The sequence below is a fragment of the Pagrus pagrus genome, assembly GCF_965226575.1.
Source record: "Pagrus pagrus genome assembly, chromosome: 2".
Classification (NCBI taxonomy): Eukaryota; Metazoa; Chordata; class Actinopteri; order Spariformes; family Sparidae; genus Pagrus; species Pagrus pagrus.
In genome coordinates, this window is record NC_140186.1 from 30,042,270 (window position 1) to 30,054,929 (window position 12,660).

Here is a 12,660-nt window from a genome sequence, read left to right on the forward strand (position 1 = left end):
GATTCTCTTCATTACTGATTATATATAAGATATCAGTAAAAAGTTGAAACGCTCCATATATGTTTTAGAGCCTACGTGACATATTCAAATTACTTGTTTTGAAGAATAGAAAAAAAAAGGTCACAGTTTTACATTTTAGAGCTTAAACCAAGAGATGTTTGGCCTTTTTGCTTCAAAAATGACATGAAATGAATAATCTATTATCAAACCGTAAAAATTAATAACAGAAGGTTTTATTGTAACCCTAACCCTAACCCATTAAGTCCACACTAATAGACTGTGCAGTCATACAGTCAGTCAGGCACTGCAGATACTAAAATTCAGATCATGTGGCCCTTTGGAAACACGCAACAGTTTTTATGGTTTTGCTTTTTAAGTAAACTAGCACAGGCCTATCAAAGGGCAAACACATTAGCATGGAATTTATGTAGTTGCTGTCAAAGACTTCCTCACACACACACACACACACACACACACACACACACACACACACACACACACACACACAAAAGAAACCTTCCTCCCAGTCTGATGACTGAGACAGTCAGACAAAGCCTTGGTCATTAACCGTTACCTTATATCCCCTTCACATCATTAAAGGCTGAATCTACTAAACTGGGAAATAGATACTAATGTAATCCTGAGTGCTCATGTAGAATGACTTTACTATGTATAACAGATGGAAAAGAATATAACTAGTGAATAAGTGAACACATGATTTACACTCATTAGAAACTAGAAACCATCTTGCGCTGGGATCACTCCAGCCATGACACCCGTCAACATGTTCACCATCCGATCCGTGACTATTCAGTAGTCATTACTACATTATTACATGAGACCAGACCAAACTTGTCCTTATTTTAATTTAAACTACATACCTGTAAAGTTTCTCTAATGCGTCTTGTACAGTTGTGACACTATCTCTGTCACTGTCCAGAGTAGGGTTGGGCTGATTTTAAAATTTTCAAACTGGTTCTCTTATGAGGCTTTATATCGGACTGGACTGGTAGTACCAAATTTCACCATTAGCTGTTGCACTTGACTCAGCTGCTCCTAAGAGGAACATAATGAGAGCCCATGAATGACAGCAGCTCACAACTGGCAAACTACTCAAAACCGTTTCCGTGGTAGTGGGGGGAGCCGTGTCCCTACTTCTGACCCCCTTGCTTTGACCACGGCCATCTTCAACTCAGCCTTCCTTTAGATTACACAACTGTAAATTTTACCCGTTTCACGGTGGTGACATTCTTGCACTGATAGTTCCCACTACAAAAGGTGTCTCCAGGACCACATTTGACCATGATGACACACACACCCACACACAGACTCAAAAGGTGAAAACATTACCAGCCGACACTGTTGCAGTTGGTACTGATCAATGAAACAATGATCAAAGGTGCCGTTCAAAAAGAATGAATGAATGAATTGATGATGAGCAGATACATAAATGAATACATGGATGGATACAATGAATGAGTGAATGATCTCAGCAGGCCAGTTGTGTCCCTCAGTGAGCAGATGCAGGAAGGGATCTCCCCCAGACGGACGTTGCTGATGATGGACATTAGCACCGTCCATTAGAGAAAACCAGAGAGTGGGGAGGAAGGAGGGGGAGGAGGGAGGGAGGAGATGGTGAGTTCAGTTAGGTTCTGAATAAAGAATAGAAAAGGAAGGTGTCTAGTGAATCATCAGCTACAAAATGATGAGAGAAGAGAAGAAAACTGAATGAAAGGAGCGAAAACAGAGAAGTGCGATAGAAGGTGGGAGAAGATGAAAGAGGTTAGTGACACAGTGAGACAGCAATGTCTCCAGGGGGTTCTTGAGTCATAACACATTATCTATCCATCTGTCTGTGGATACCCCTCTTTTCTCTTTGTTTCTCTCTTTCTTTTTACCCTATCCGCCCATTACTTCTATCTCTTCCACAGCTCTGTCTTCCTGTTTGCTTCACTCACAGGATCTCCCTTCTCCGGTTACACAGACACAATGGAGAAGTGTACTTAGGTTTGTTGGGGTCAGAATAATCCTCCTAACTCACCAGCATGGTGATCTCACAAGTGAAAATGATACACAAATATAAAGGAACAGTACGACCCTGAAGGGATTTCCAGAGGAGTTACTTCATCCTGAAATATCAGGGTTGGCTTACAGCCAAATGTCGGTGCATTTCAGATGGGACAAAGTCTTCAAACACACCTAATCGCCGCTAATCCCATAAACATATTTTCCTTCCTAAGTGGCTTTGATTGACTGTACTGATGAAGTACAAGACCAGTGGTCCACACTGAAAAAATAGTGTTGAGACCGCACAGCAATTCCTGTTTTGCAACCACAGCATTCAAGATGAGAGCTGAAGACAGGAAATGTCGGCAGATTTTTTTAAAGGTGTAACATTAGAAGCTGCTGGGAACATTATACTGTACTCCCCTCTCACATCAACCACAAGACATAGCATTTCCCAACTTTCTCATGAATATTCTTGGGGCATCAATTGACTCTTGCAATTACTTTTGGTTTTAATGGAAAGGTGGAATTTAAGGAATCTTTTGCTCTTCCACTGAATTCATTGTCATTTATTCTGGATGAGAGATGAGTCATGAATTTGGACCTGAAGGTCAGTTTACTCACCAGATCAAATAAAATACACAATCAAGTTTGTTTTGTATTTACACTGAATTATCAGAAACAAGCTAAGTTACAAACACGGGTCTGACAAGTCATGCTGTACTTCACAGCACCTTATGCCTCCATTGATCTCCACTGGTGGTCACAAAGAGTCAAGTGGTTTGGAGCATTATTAGTCTGCAACTGAACCTCATAGGTGTGAATAATGACGGGCAGATGAAAACAAAACATATTGTACCATGACAGTGGGAGGGAACAGTTGCATTGTGATTGCTATGTTCCACACAGTTTTGAATGAGGAACAGCTGTAACAAACTGAGTAGGACACAAGCACATCACACCTCTGATTCAACTCCATGTCCCAATTTGATGTATCAGGGAAAATCTCTGCACTTGTGCTTATGTGCATATGTTTAACAATGATTACCAAATCATTTGACATAATTCTATGGTTTGCTTATAGGAACGCTTCCTTGACAGTTCCCACAATTAATCCATGGATCATACACATTTAATAGCAGTTTAGCTTTTGAATTCAAGCTAAAAACCTGCATGTGCTATCACACTATGTTGTGGCTGGTCCAGGTTCATTTGACTTCACATATTGAGACACTTCTTTTCAAGCAGCCTTGGTCCATCGAATTGTTGGGTCCACATAAGAGTTTTAACCAACCTATTTGAAAATGTAACAGCTTTCAACACAAAACAGTTCAGGTGTGAAGCAGCCTTAGCTCCAGACTAAATATTTTTTATTCTGTACAGATACAGAACCTTGCAACCCTAAGAAAGGTGCTATAAAAATGAAGATGATTACTATTATTATCATTATTATTATTATCATTATTATTATTATTATCATATGTCTGTTGCCCAACAAAACTGTACTATTCTTCATTATTCTGTGCCATAGTTAGAAAATACATGTTGTTTCACATTTTTAGTTGATGTGGTTCCCCACTATATTTCAACCAGTCCAACCAAAGAGTGACTTCCATGTTTGGTAGTAGTTAAACATGTAGAGTTTTGTCTGGCGAACAGACATTTAATCCTCTGGCCAACATTTGGATAGAGATTCTACAGCTACGGCATGTTCTGCCAGGTACTTGCACTGTGCAGTGACCTGGATGCTGTTACTGGCCCAGTTACAACACAGCGCCAATCTGGCAACCCTACTGTGGGGACAGGTGTAAGGAATAACTTCACGTCTACTGAATCAGCTCTAAAAGTTAAATCTACATGTATCTATGACAGGTTTAGATTTTTTATTTATTAAATAAATTAAATGAGAGACGATGTGAATTGGGAATGAAACATTTTCTTTTTCACACTGGTCCTTCCTTGGAGTTCATCTAGCCCAACGTCTGTTGTGTCTTTATTTCTCATGAATGTGTTGCTGCCATCCCACTCCTCATCATGCAATCCCTCACTTGAGTGTCTCCCTCCCTGTCTTTCTATTAGATTATTGTTTAAATGTGGGAGGAATCAGGTTTCTCACATGTTTATCTGTTTCTCTGTGTCTTACTCACAACTGCAAAACAACCCTAACCCTCCACCCTCAGAGAATAAGACAAGATGATTTCTAGGTTTTCATAACATTTACCAAAGTCCTACATAAAGTTAACTTACAAGGTAATCAATCTTTGTCACAAGGTGAGCTAAATCAGACCAGTATCCAACCAGTTGCCTAACTCATTACATAGTGTAAGTGACCTTTTGTTGTGAGAGTTACCTCCTCTGCTTTGTTTTCAAAAATTGTATTTCTTCTAACAATGACAGGAGTAGTCGTTTGTTTTAGGCATGGTGGCTATAATACACTGCAGGATACCCTGATGTCATCTCCCAGCAAAGAGGTGTTTTAAGAATGCTGCATACTTAAACTGCTGCAGACAAATACACACACTGAGACAAGGTGAGTGATGGGGCTGCAGCAGCACTTATAGACTATCCCCATTGCCCATACTTATGCACGCTCCTGTACAGTCATTCATTCATTCATTTATTTAGTCACTTCTCTTCTCCCTCTATCCATACTTCTCCCTGTGTGTGTCTTCGTGTTTCACACATACTGAAAATGCAAATCAAATTGAATTTTTCTATTGAATGCAGGTGAAAACTGATTGCATAAAAAACATGCACACTTTTATAAAAAAAGTCATATAATTTACAGTGTAGTGTGTTCTTCCTCACCCTAACATTACAGTTAACTCCCTCTTAATGTCTCCACATATGTTCACATGTATATGAACAATGTTCTTGTAACAATCACGCGAGTAATAAACAGCATGTGTCGGTGGAAAGAGCAGCAGTGAGTATATGAGCATTATTAAAAATAATGAGCTGTGTTGGTTGTCCTGAAGCAGCCACATCAGCTGCTGATATAATGAATCTCATCACAGAACTTACAGATGCTGTGTAAAGTTTCAGTTTACCACAGAGATTAATCAGCCTTGAGACAAACAAACCATATTTATATCCAGACAGACATCAGAGGGTGAAACACTCAGTAAGTCATCTTAAAAATAAGTTGTTTCCTACAGTAGGTGGCTTATACAACTACAGCAAATACATTTCATAGTCAAAGTAATGATACTCAAATAATTTTTTTTGTAATCAATGATGAAAATTTTCTATTGAAAGTATTGTACGTGTATCTGGAGAATATTCTGTTAACATATTTAATTTCTTCTCCTTCATTATGTAAGTGTGACAACTGACACTTTATTACAATTTTTATGGTTACTTCACTGACACTTCATGACGATCAGGGAACAATCATGTGCTCTGCAAAATAGTGAAAAGGCCAACAATGACTTGAAGCATGAGACAGGACGCATTCACTGTTTGAATGTTTAAACCAAACCATGATTCTTCCCTAAGTAACTGTTTTATTAGCCTACGCCCACAAGAAATGCAAGTCACAGTCACTTGTCTTGTGCTTTATTCAACCATCCATCCACCAAGACATGCTCTATGCTTCTCTCTGAGGTATAGCAACTAAGGGTGTCATGATTCTCCAAGTTCATGATTCGATTCAACTTGCAATTTAAACATACTACTCCTACATACTGTACTTTATCCTGGTGGCTTTTTGCCGGTTATGGTTTAGGTAATTTCAAATAATATTGATGAAAAATAAAGATTCCAGAGTTCAACAAAAAATGGCACCCTGCTGGTATTTAACAATAAACAACAAAAGATTGAAATTCAATTTGTTACAAATTTTGGTTTCCACATCTGCAATGCTGTTGGAGTTTCCTCCAGCAACAGTCAGTTCACTATCTTTATGCAGATGATAGAAACACACGAGTGAAAGAAACACTGCATTTACACTTGTGGTCAAAAGTTTAGATACACCTATTAAGAGCATGTACTGTATATCATGGCAGTCTTGAGTTCCAATGATTTCTGCAACTCTCATTTTTCTGTGATGGAATGAGAGCAACACAAACTACTTAGTCACAAAACATTTTGGTTCAATAATGAATTTATTTTAGATCTTTTGAAAATCTGACCAAATGGCTGGCTCCGAAATATACAAACAGCAACTTGAACCATCAATTTTAAAAGTTGTGTAAATCAAATGTTCTTTGTAGCCTGGCCTCTTAATTTCTTCTGAGTGATTATGACTGACAGAGCCTGATGACTTTTCTGGTGCCATTTTAATAGGGCTTGTTTGATACACCCATTAAAAAAAAAAAAAAAAAAAAGATACACCCATTAGACTCAGCCACAAACACTGCAATGGGAAAATCTAAGGAGCTCAGCATTGATCTGAAAGAGCCCACACTGTACCACACTGGAGTTGCAGTAAGATGGTCTGGGTGAATGGTGGGCATAAAAAGTGCAGAACCGTGACACCGGTCGCGGGTTCACATCCAGACTCCTGTCTGTTGTTAGGGTTAGGCAACAAGAGCACTTCTTGTTATTCCAAAAATCTTACGTCTTAAGTCTTACTTTTTCTATATGAAAACAGAGCATGATGTTCCTCTAACCTTCACCAAGTGCTGCCAGTACCAAAACAATATAAGTTGAATAATGCAGGAGTCACTGGATAGACAAGCATATTGTGAGGAAAACAAATTAGACAAGTTATCAGTGAACATTTTACAGCTACGTTCAGTATCAACATCTTTGCATCTTGCCAGGTACGTTAATAAACATATACTCATTAGGGTTAGAAAGCATAACTCAGTTGGCATTTTGTTTACCTCAAAATGTATTTGCAGTCCAATAAGTTGTATACAAAAACAATTTCGCTGAGACAGGGCTGAGTATAGCTGAACGTGAACATACTTTATACTGTAACTATGTTTCCCCCAAATTGCATCGGGTATAGCTTCCATTTCTTACACCATGAACTTTGTAAAATGCTCTGAATGCAAACAGACACTAACACACAGAGCAGGCAAATGGGATTACCAAGTGTGTCTGCATGCTGTGACGGTGAGCTTGTGCGTCACTCCCGCTGAGCCAGATTATGCTGAGCTTTGCCAAACCTTACAGGTCTGTTTAGAGTAACAGACTGACTAAAACTATAACACAGACTGTCTGTCTCTGGTTCACTACTCACTTCCCTCACACTGTCTGTCTGTCTGTCTGCCTCACTCTCTCCTTATCCCACGCTCTCTTAATCCTCTTATCTCAGCATCTTTGTTTTTGTGTACACATAAAAACAAAATCTGTTTCACATTTGCATATACTGACTTAGAAAGACTGACACACACACACACACACACACACACACACACACACACACACACACACACACACACACACACACACACACACACACCTGCTCTTTGCCCTGTGTATCAGGGCTCCATGAAGGCGCCAGTTACAGTCCCGCTCTGCTTTCTCTCCGTCCATCATTCTGCTGCAGACGACCAGCCTGATGTGTCTTCATCTCCTGAGGGCAGGCACAACAACAGAATTAAGGGTTAGGATATGCTGTGGGGCTGAATCACAGCCGAATGATTTTGCATGGCCAAAAAATAGTCAGATTTGTGAATGGAAAAGTCCACAGACAGACAAACAGATGGATGGATGGATGGATAGATAGATGCAGTAGGAGTATCAGTCAAGCACCACACATAATTTTAAATGATCTAAAAGGAATAGAAAGCTATGAAGAGGGGACTAAACAATGGAGGGGAAGCTTCTCTCTTTATTCATTGGCACTAATCAAACAACTCGGCAATCATCACAGGGAGAAAAAAAGAGCGAAGAGAGGGAAATGAGCAGTGATGAGAGAAGGAAGAGGATGAACAGATGAAGAAGAGAGGAAATTAGCAGAGGGAAAAGACAAGAACAGACAGGCCGAGTGGTGAAAAAGGATGCACTTTGTCATCAGAGTGGCTGATAGACAGACACACCTGAGGGAAGAGAGAAAGGCTGAGAAAACGGAAATGAAGGAGGGAGGAAAAGTGGGGAAGACAGTAGAATGAGTCAGGATGGAGAGACAGACACCGCGAAAAAGACAGCCAGGCTCCATCGCAGCAGGATGGGCCTGCCTGGGCTGCTTGTGCTGTTTGTGGAGTCCCACTTGCCCCTGCTCTGCTCCAAACACCATCCATATTTAATGAGGCCCTTACAAAGCCCTGGGAAAAGAGATGCTGGGAACTCTTCTGCGCCCCCCTCGACTACCTCCGCCTTCCCCACCACTCAAATTGTCACTCCTCAGTACTTTTCTCTTTCATAACTCTTTCTACTCTCCTCTCTTTTTTGGTTGTTCTGAATGTCTCTTGTTTGACTGCTCTTTAGTTATTTTTAAAGATTGATTGTTTCCCCCCCTCCTCCTAAAGTACTACAGGGTGTTGAGCAAGCACACAACACTAACCTATTAGCTCAGCGTGTGGTTGCAGATGTTGTGCTTAATTTTAGTCCCGTGCATTTCAAACAGAGTGACTGCTTCATCTCTTCTAAGAGACGGAGTTGGGCAGAATCAGCTGTGCTCTCTTGGCCACACAGAAACAGCATGCACGTGTGCTGTCGTTCTCTTTTTCTCTACCACTCCCGCTCACATTCAGAAACAAATTGAGGCACATGCTCTTCGCGGCGGTGTACGTGTGTGTGTGTGCAACAATGTGTTTGATTTTATGAGTGTATGTATGTTTTTATTATGTGAGTGAGTGGTTGGAGTTTGTGTATGTGTGCATGTGTGTGTGCGCGTTAGTCAGAGTGCTGCGTGCATCAATAATGTATCTAGATAATGCAGCCGCTTCACTCTACCAGGAACAACTAACAGGCATACCGACGCAGAGCCCAAGACAGAGAATGAGGGGGGAAGAGAGAAAGAGAGAGAGAGACATAGAGGCAGAGACAGAGAGAGAGAGAGGAAATACATGAGGTAGTAGAGACGAAAGATGAGAAAGGGAAAGGTGAGCGATACAAAAATGGAACAAGAAGGTGAGGCTATGATGGGTCGGAGAGAGAAACCTAAAGAACACAAAAGTCACACCTGGGTGCCAAATACTATTTGGGATCAGTGTTGTAACCCATTTAAAGCACACATGGGGTTTATGTAAGAAGCTAATTTAGGTATTGTTAGTAACTGACTTTGAAGTACTTTAAACATTCTGGCAAACATTATCATGTACTGGGATTATGTGTATTACGTTGGATTATGTAGAAATCCAATTTAGAGCAAGAACCCATTATTTAAAGCGTGGGAATTCATCTGTTTATTTTGTAAATACAGTAATGACTGAAACTACTTTTAAATCCATAATGCAAAAATCCAGGTGAACGTCAGCTTTAGAAAATATCATCATATATCATATTGAGGTGCACAGCTGCACTCTTAGTATATTACTCAAACTGGATGGAGTTGGGGAAGGTGCATCTAATCTTAATTGAAAATGGAAATTTGTAAATACTTTCTGTTACTTAATAACTCTTTGAATGTTTGCAAACCTGCAGGTCACTCAGGTTAACTCTGTTAAGATATGTTGAGATCACTACATAAACTCCAACAGCGGTGATTAGCACTGCTGCCTCACACCGAGGAGGTTCTGGGTTCAAAACTTGTCTACTGGCCAGGGCCTTTGGATGTAGAGTTGTATGTGTTTCTGCATGGGTTCTCTCCAGGGGCTCTAGCTTCCCCCCACAGTGCAAACACATATATAAACTCACTAAAAAAATGAAATTTCCGTCATTATCTACTCTGAGGCAGATGGAAAATCGGGTGAAGGTTTGTGGTCCACAAAATATTTCTGGAGCTTCACAGCAAAACTGTTGCAGCATTCTCCTAAGCAACTGAAGTAGATGGGGACTTTAAACATACCACGTATCAATCGGGATCATGCTGCTTCCGGAGACTTGGATTATGCTGGATGAGCTGTATGGAGCCATTATATGTTCGGTCCCCATCTACTTCAAATGTTTAGGAGACTACTGCAACGTTGTTTTGCTGTGAAGCTCCAGAAATGCTTTGAGGACTATGAAACTTCAACGGACTTTCCATTGGCATAGGAGTGAGTAGATAATGACTACATTTTCATTTTTGGGTGAATTTATCCTTTAACTGTGACTGTAAATTGCCTGAAGGTGTGAACTCAAACAGCATTTTTGTCACAAACCTGACAGCTAAATCTAAACATTGTGAATATTTTGCCTGGCAAATGTTTAGTTTCGTCTCAGTATGATAATGATTTTTAAGTGTTAGTTAATGCTTCATTCAGAACCCTCCTTATTGAACTTTCCGCCATCTTTATCTGATCGTGGCACAAGCAGTAGCTATCAGTCAATGGCTGTGCTGTGTAACTTTTAGTGCAGTGCATAGATCAGCACTGGGCAATCACAATACAGTAAATTGATAATAATGAAGGAGATGCATGCAAAAGAAGTTGTTCCTGCAATAAAAGGACAGCTTAACGTTCTCCTAAAACACTTTCTTAAAAATCCTTCACACAGTTTTGCGTCTGATTTTACTCTTGGCTATCTGTAGCCCCTTTCATGGTAGACATTTTGAGTCGTCTAAGCAGGAAAAGCACAGGTGAAATATATAACATTAATGAAAGCTACATTACTGACATGGCTTACTGGGACACTTGATAGGATGGAGCCATCGTTAACATCATTGGTCACATCTGTGCTTTTCTTGCTTTGACAAGTCAAAATGTCTGCTGTGAAAAGTGTCTATGACAGACATTTACTGTCCATTTCAATCAGCCAAAAGTGATCTTCTGCACTGAAAATAAAAAAAAACTTTCAAACAGCAGATTAAAATCAAAAAGGAAGGATTTGTAGGGTGGAGCAGTGTTATAAAATATGAAATGTCACTAAACTATGTCAATTTACAACTCATAATGTTATCACTTGGATGTAGACTGATGATACATTATAAAGCCTGTCATGGGCACCTACTTCAGGCAGCATTACCCCCTTCCTTCTGCTATCTGCATGTCACCGTCCTTATGTAAAACGACAACCTCCAATTTAGCAACCTATGTGCTGAAATTGGCAAGTTACTCTAACACCAAACTGGTCACCAAAGGTACAAACATAAATAGACAGCTCCTGTCACCTTATGATTTTTTGGGGATTTGGCCATTCACTGCATTCTGGGTTTATAGCCGCCCAGGAAGATTGTGATTGGTTTGTGAGTGTTTTTTTCCCGGATACCAGAATGATAACTGGTGCAGCCAGACCTTTCTTCTGCACTGACAGAGTGCTGTGGAGATTGGACTGGCTATGTGAAACAACCACAAAACTACCAGGTTAGTGAGAGATGAAACGAGGACTAATCAATCAAGTGAAAACACCTGTGTGGGTGGACTACATGTACAGCAGGTGTGAAGGCACTTTTAGGCTGCATTAAGGAAGTCCAGATTAAAACAAGAATTTTATCTAAAATGCATGTATCATCTGTAAACTGAACACACCACTGTTTACCAACTCAGCTTTTTGCAACTGCCTCAGGTTATATGCTTACCCTGGTCAATACTGGTCTAAAGAGTGATCCACTGATAATTCCCAATTGAAAGCCAACCTTTAACAACAATCTTTATATTACTCAAATATAGTTTCTTAGATTGTTTAATTATATTAGAAGGTTATTGTGGATTTGTATGGTATATGTGGAACAATACAGCACCCATAGGCCTTTTTTTCCCGCCGTTGTTTAGATGCCAGAGGAGTCACAAATAAGACAGTACAGCACCTGTTTGGCTGAAGTGCACCAGTCAAGAGCATTTTAATGTCTACAACAAAATGCTGCAAATGTTTTACAGTGCTTTTATACAAAGTGTTTGAACCTTCTGCATCATCTGCTGGTTTGGCAATTCTACTGAGGCACAAAAAAGGATTCTCAGAAAAACTGTAACATTGGCCAGCAAACAGGTACTGCACCTTATCCCCCATCCACTTTGACCACTCCTTCACAAAGGATGTCCAGCTAATCTTGCCCGTGCTGTTTCCTATTTTTCCTCTTCTTTCTTACCTAAAACCTAATTAGTTGCAAAGTGCAAGGTATGTGTCTGGGTATGTGCATGAGTATGTCTAGTGGTGACTGTTGTGATGTGATGAAGTGTCGAGGAGACTGTGTTTTTGTATGTCAGCCATGTCTGTGAGGGAATTTGGGCTTCCTTATAATCACTTGAATATAAAGCTAGTAGTAAAATAAAACTGTGCTGACTGTTTGTTATACCTCTAAATGGTTTCTTTGTTTGGTTTCTCTGGCTGAATAATAGCAAATGCACAGACACCCTTTAATTTGCGTGTTTCTCAGATTCTGTTTAACCTGCTTTTAATACATAGGGGATAATGCAAAATGTTGCTACTAGCAGAAATGCAAAATGCTACACTCCATGTTCAACATTGTTCTAAGGAACAGACTTTAATTTGTCTACATTTGACAGCATATGAAAATAATGAATGAATTCATTCTACAAAAGTATGAGTTACACAGTAGGAGTAGTCCTACATGATGGGAAAAATCATATCAGCCTCCTTTGCACTGCATCTGTCTGATGTCTGTTTATCCTCTTCGTCAATGTTTATCTGAAGACATAGGGTACTTGCATCTGTACCATC

General features: G+C 39.9%; 1 protein-coding gene across 2 annotated transcripts in view; it reads right to left on the reverse strand.

The window, feature by feature from the left end:
- Nucleotides 1-12,660, reverse strand: part of frmpd1a (FERM and PDZ domain containing 1a) — a 45,582-nt gene that overhangs the window by 26,905 nt on the left and 6,017 nt on the right. For both annotated transcript variants that reach the window (XM_084339993.1, XM_084339994.1), the window contains exon 2: nucleotides 7,421-7,534. The gene's annotated coding sequence lies outside the window, so the exon portion shown is untranslated. The remainder of the gene's footprint in view (nucleotides 1-7,420; nucleotides 7,535-12,660) is intronic.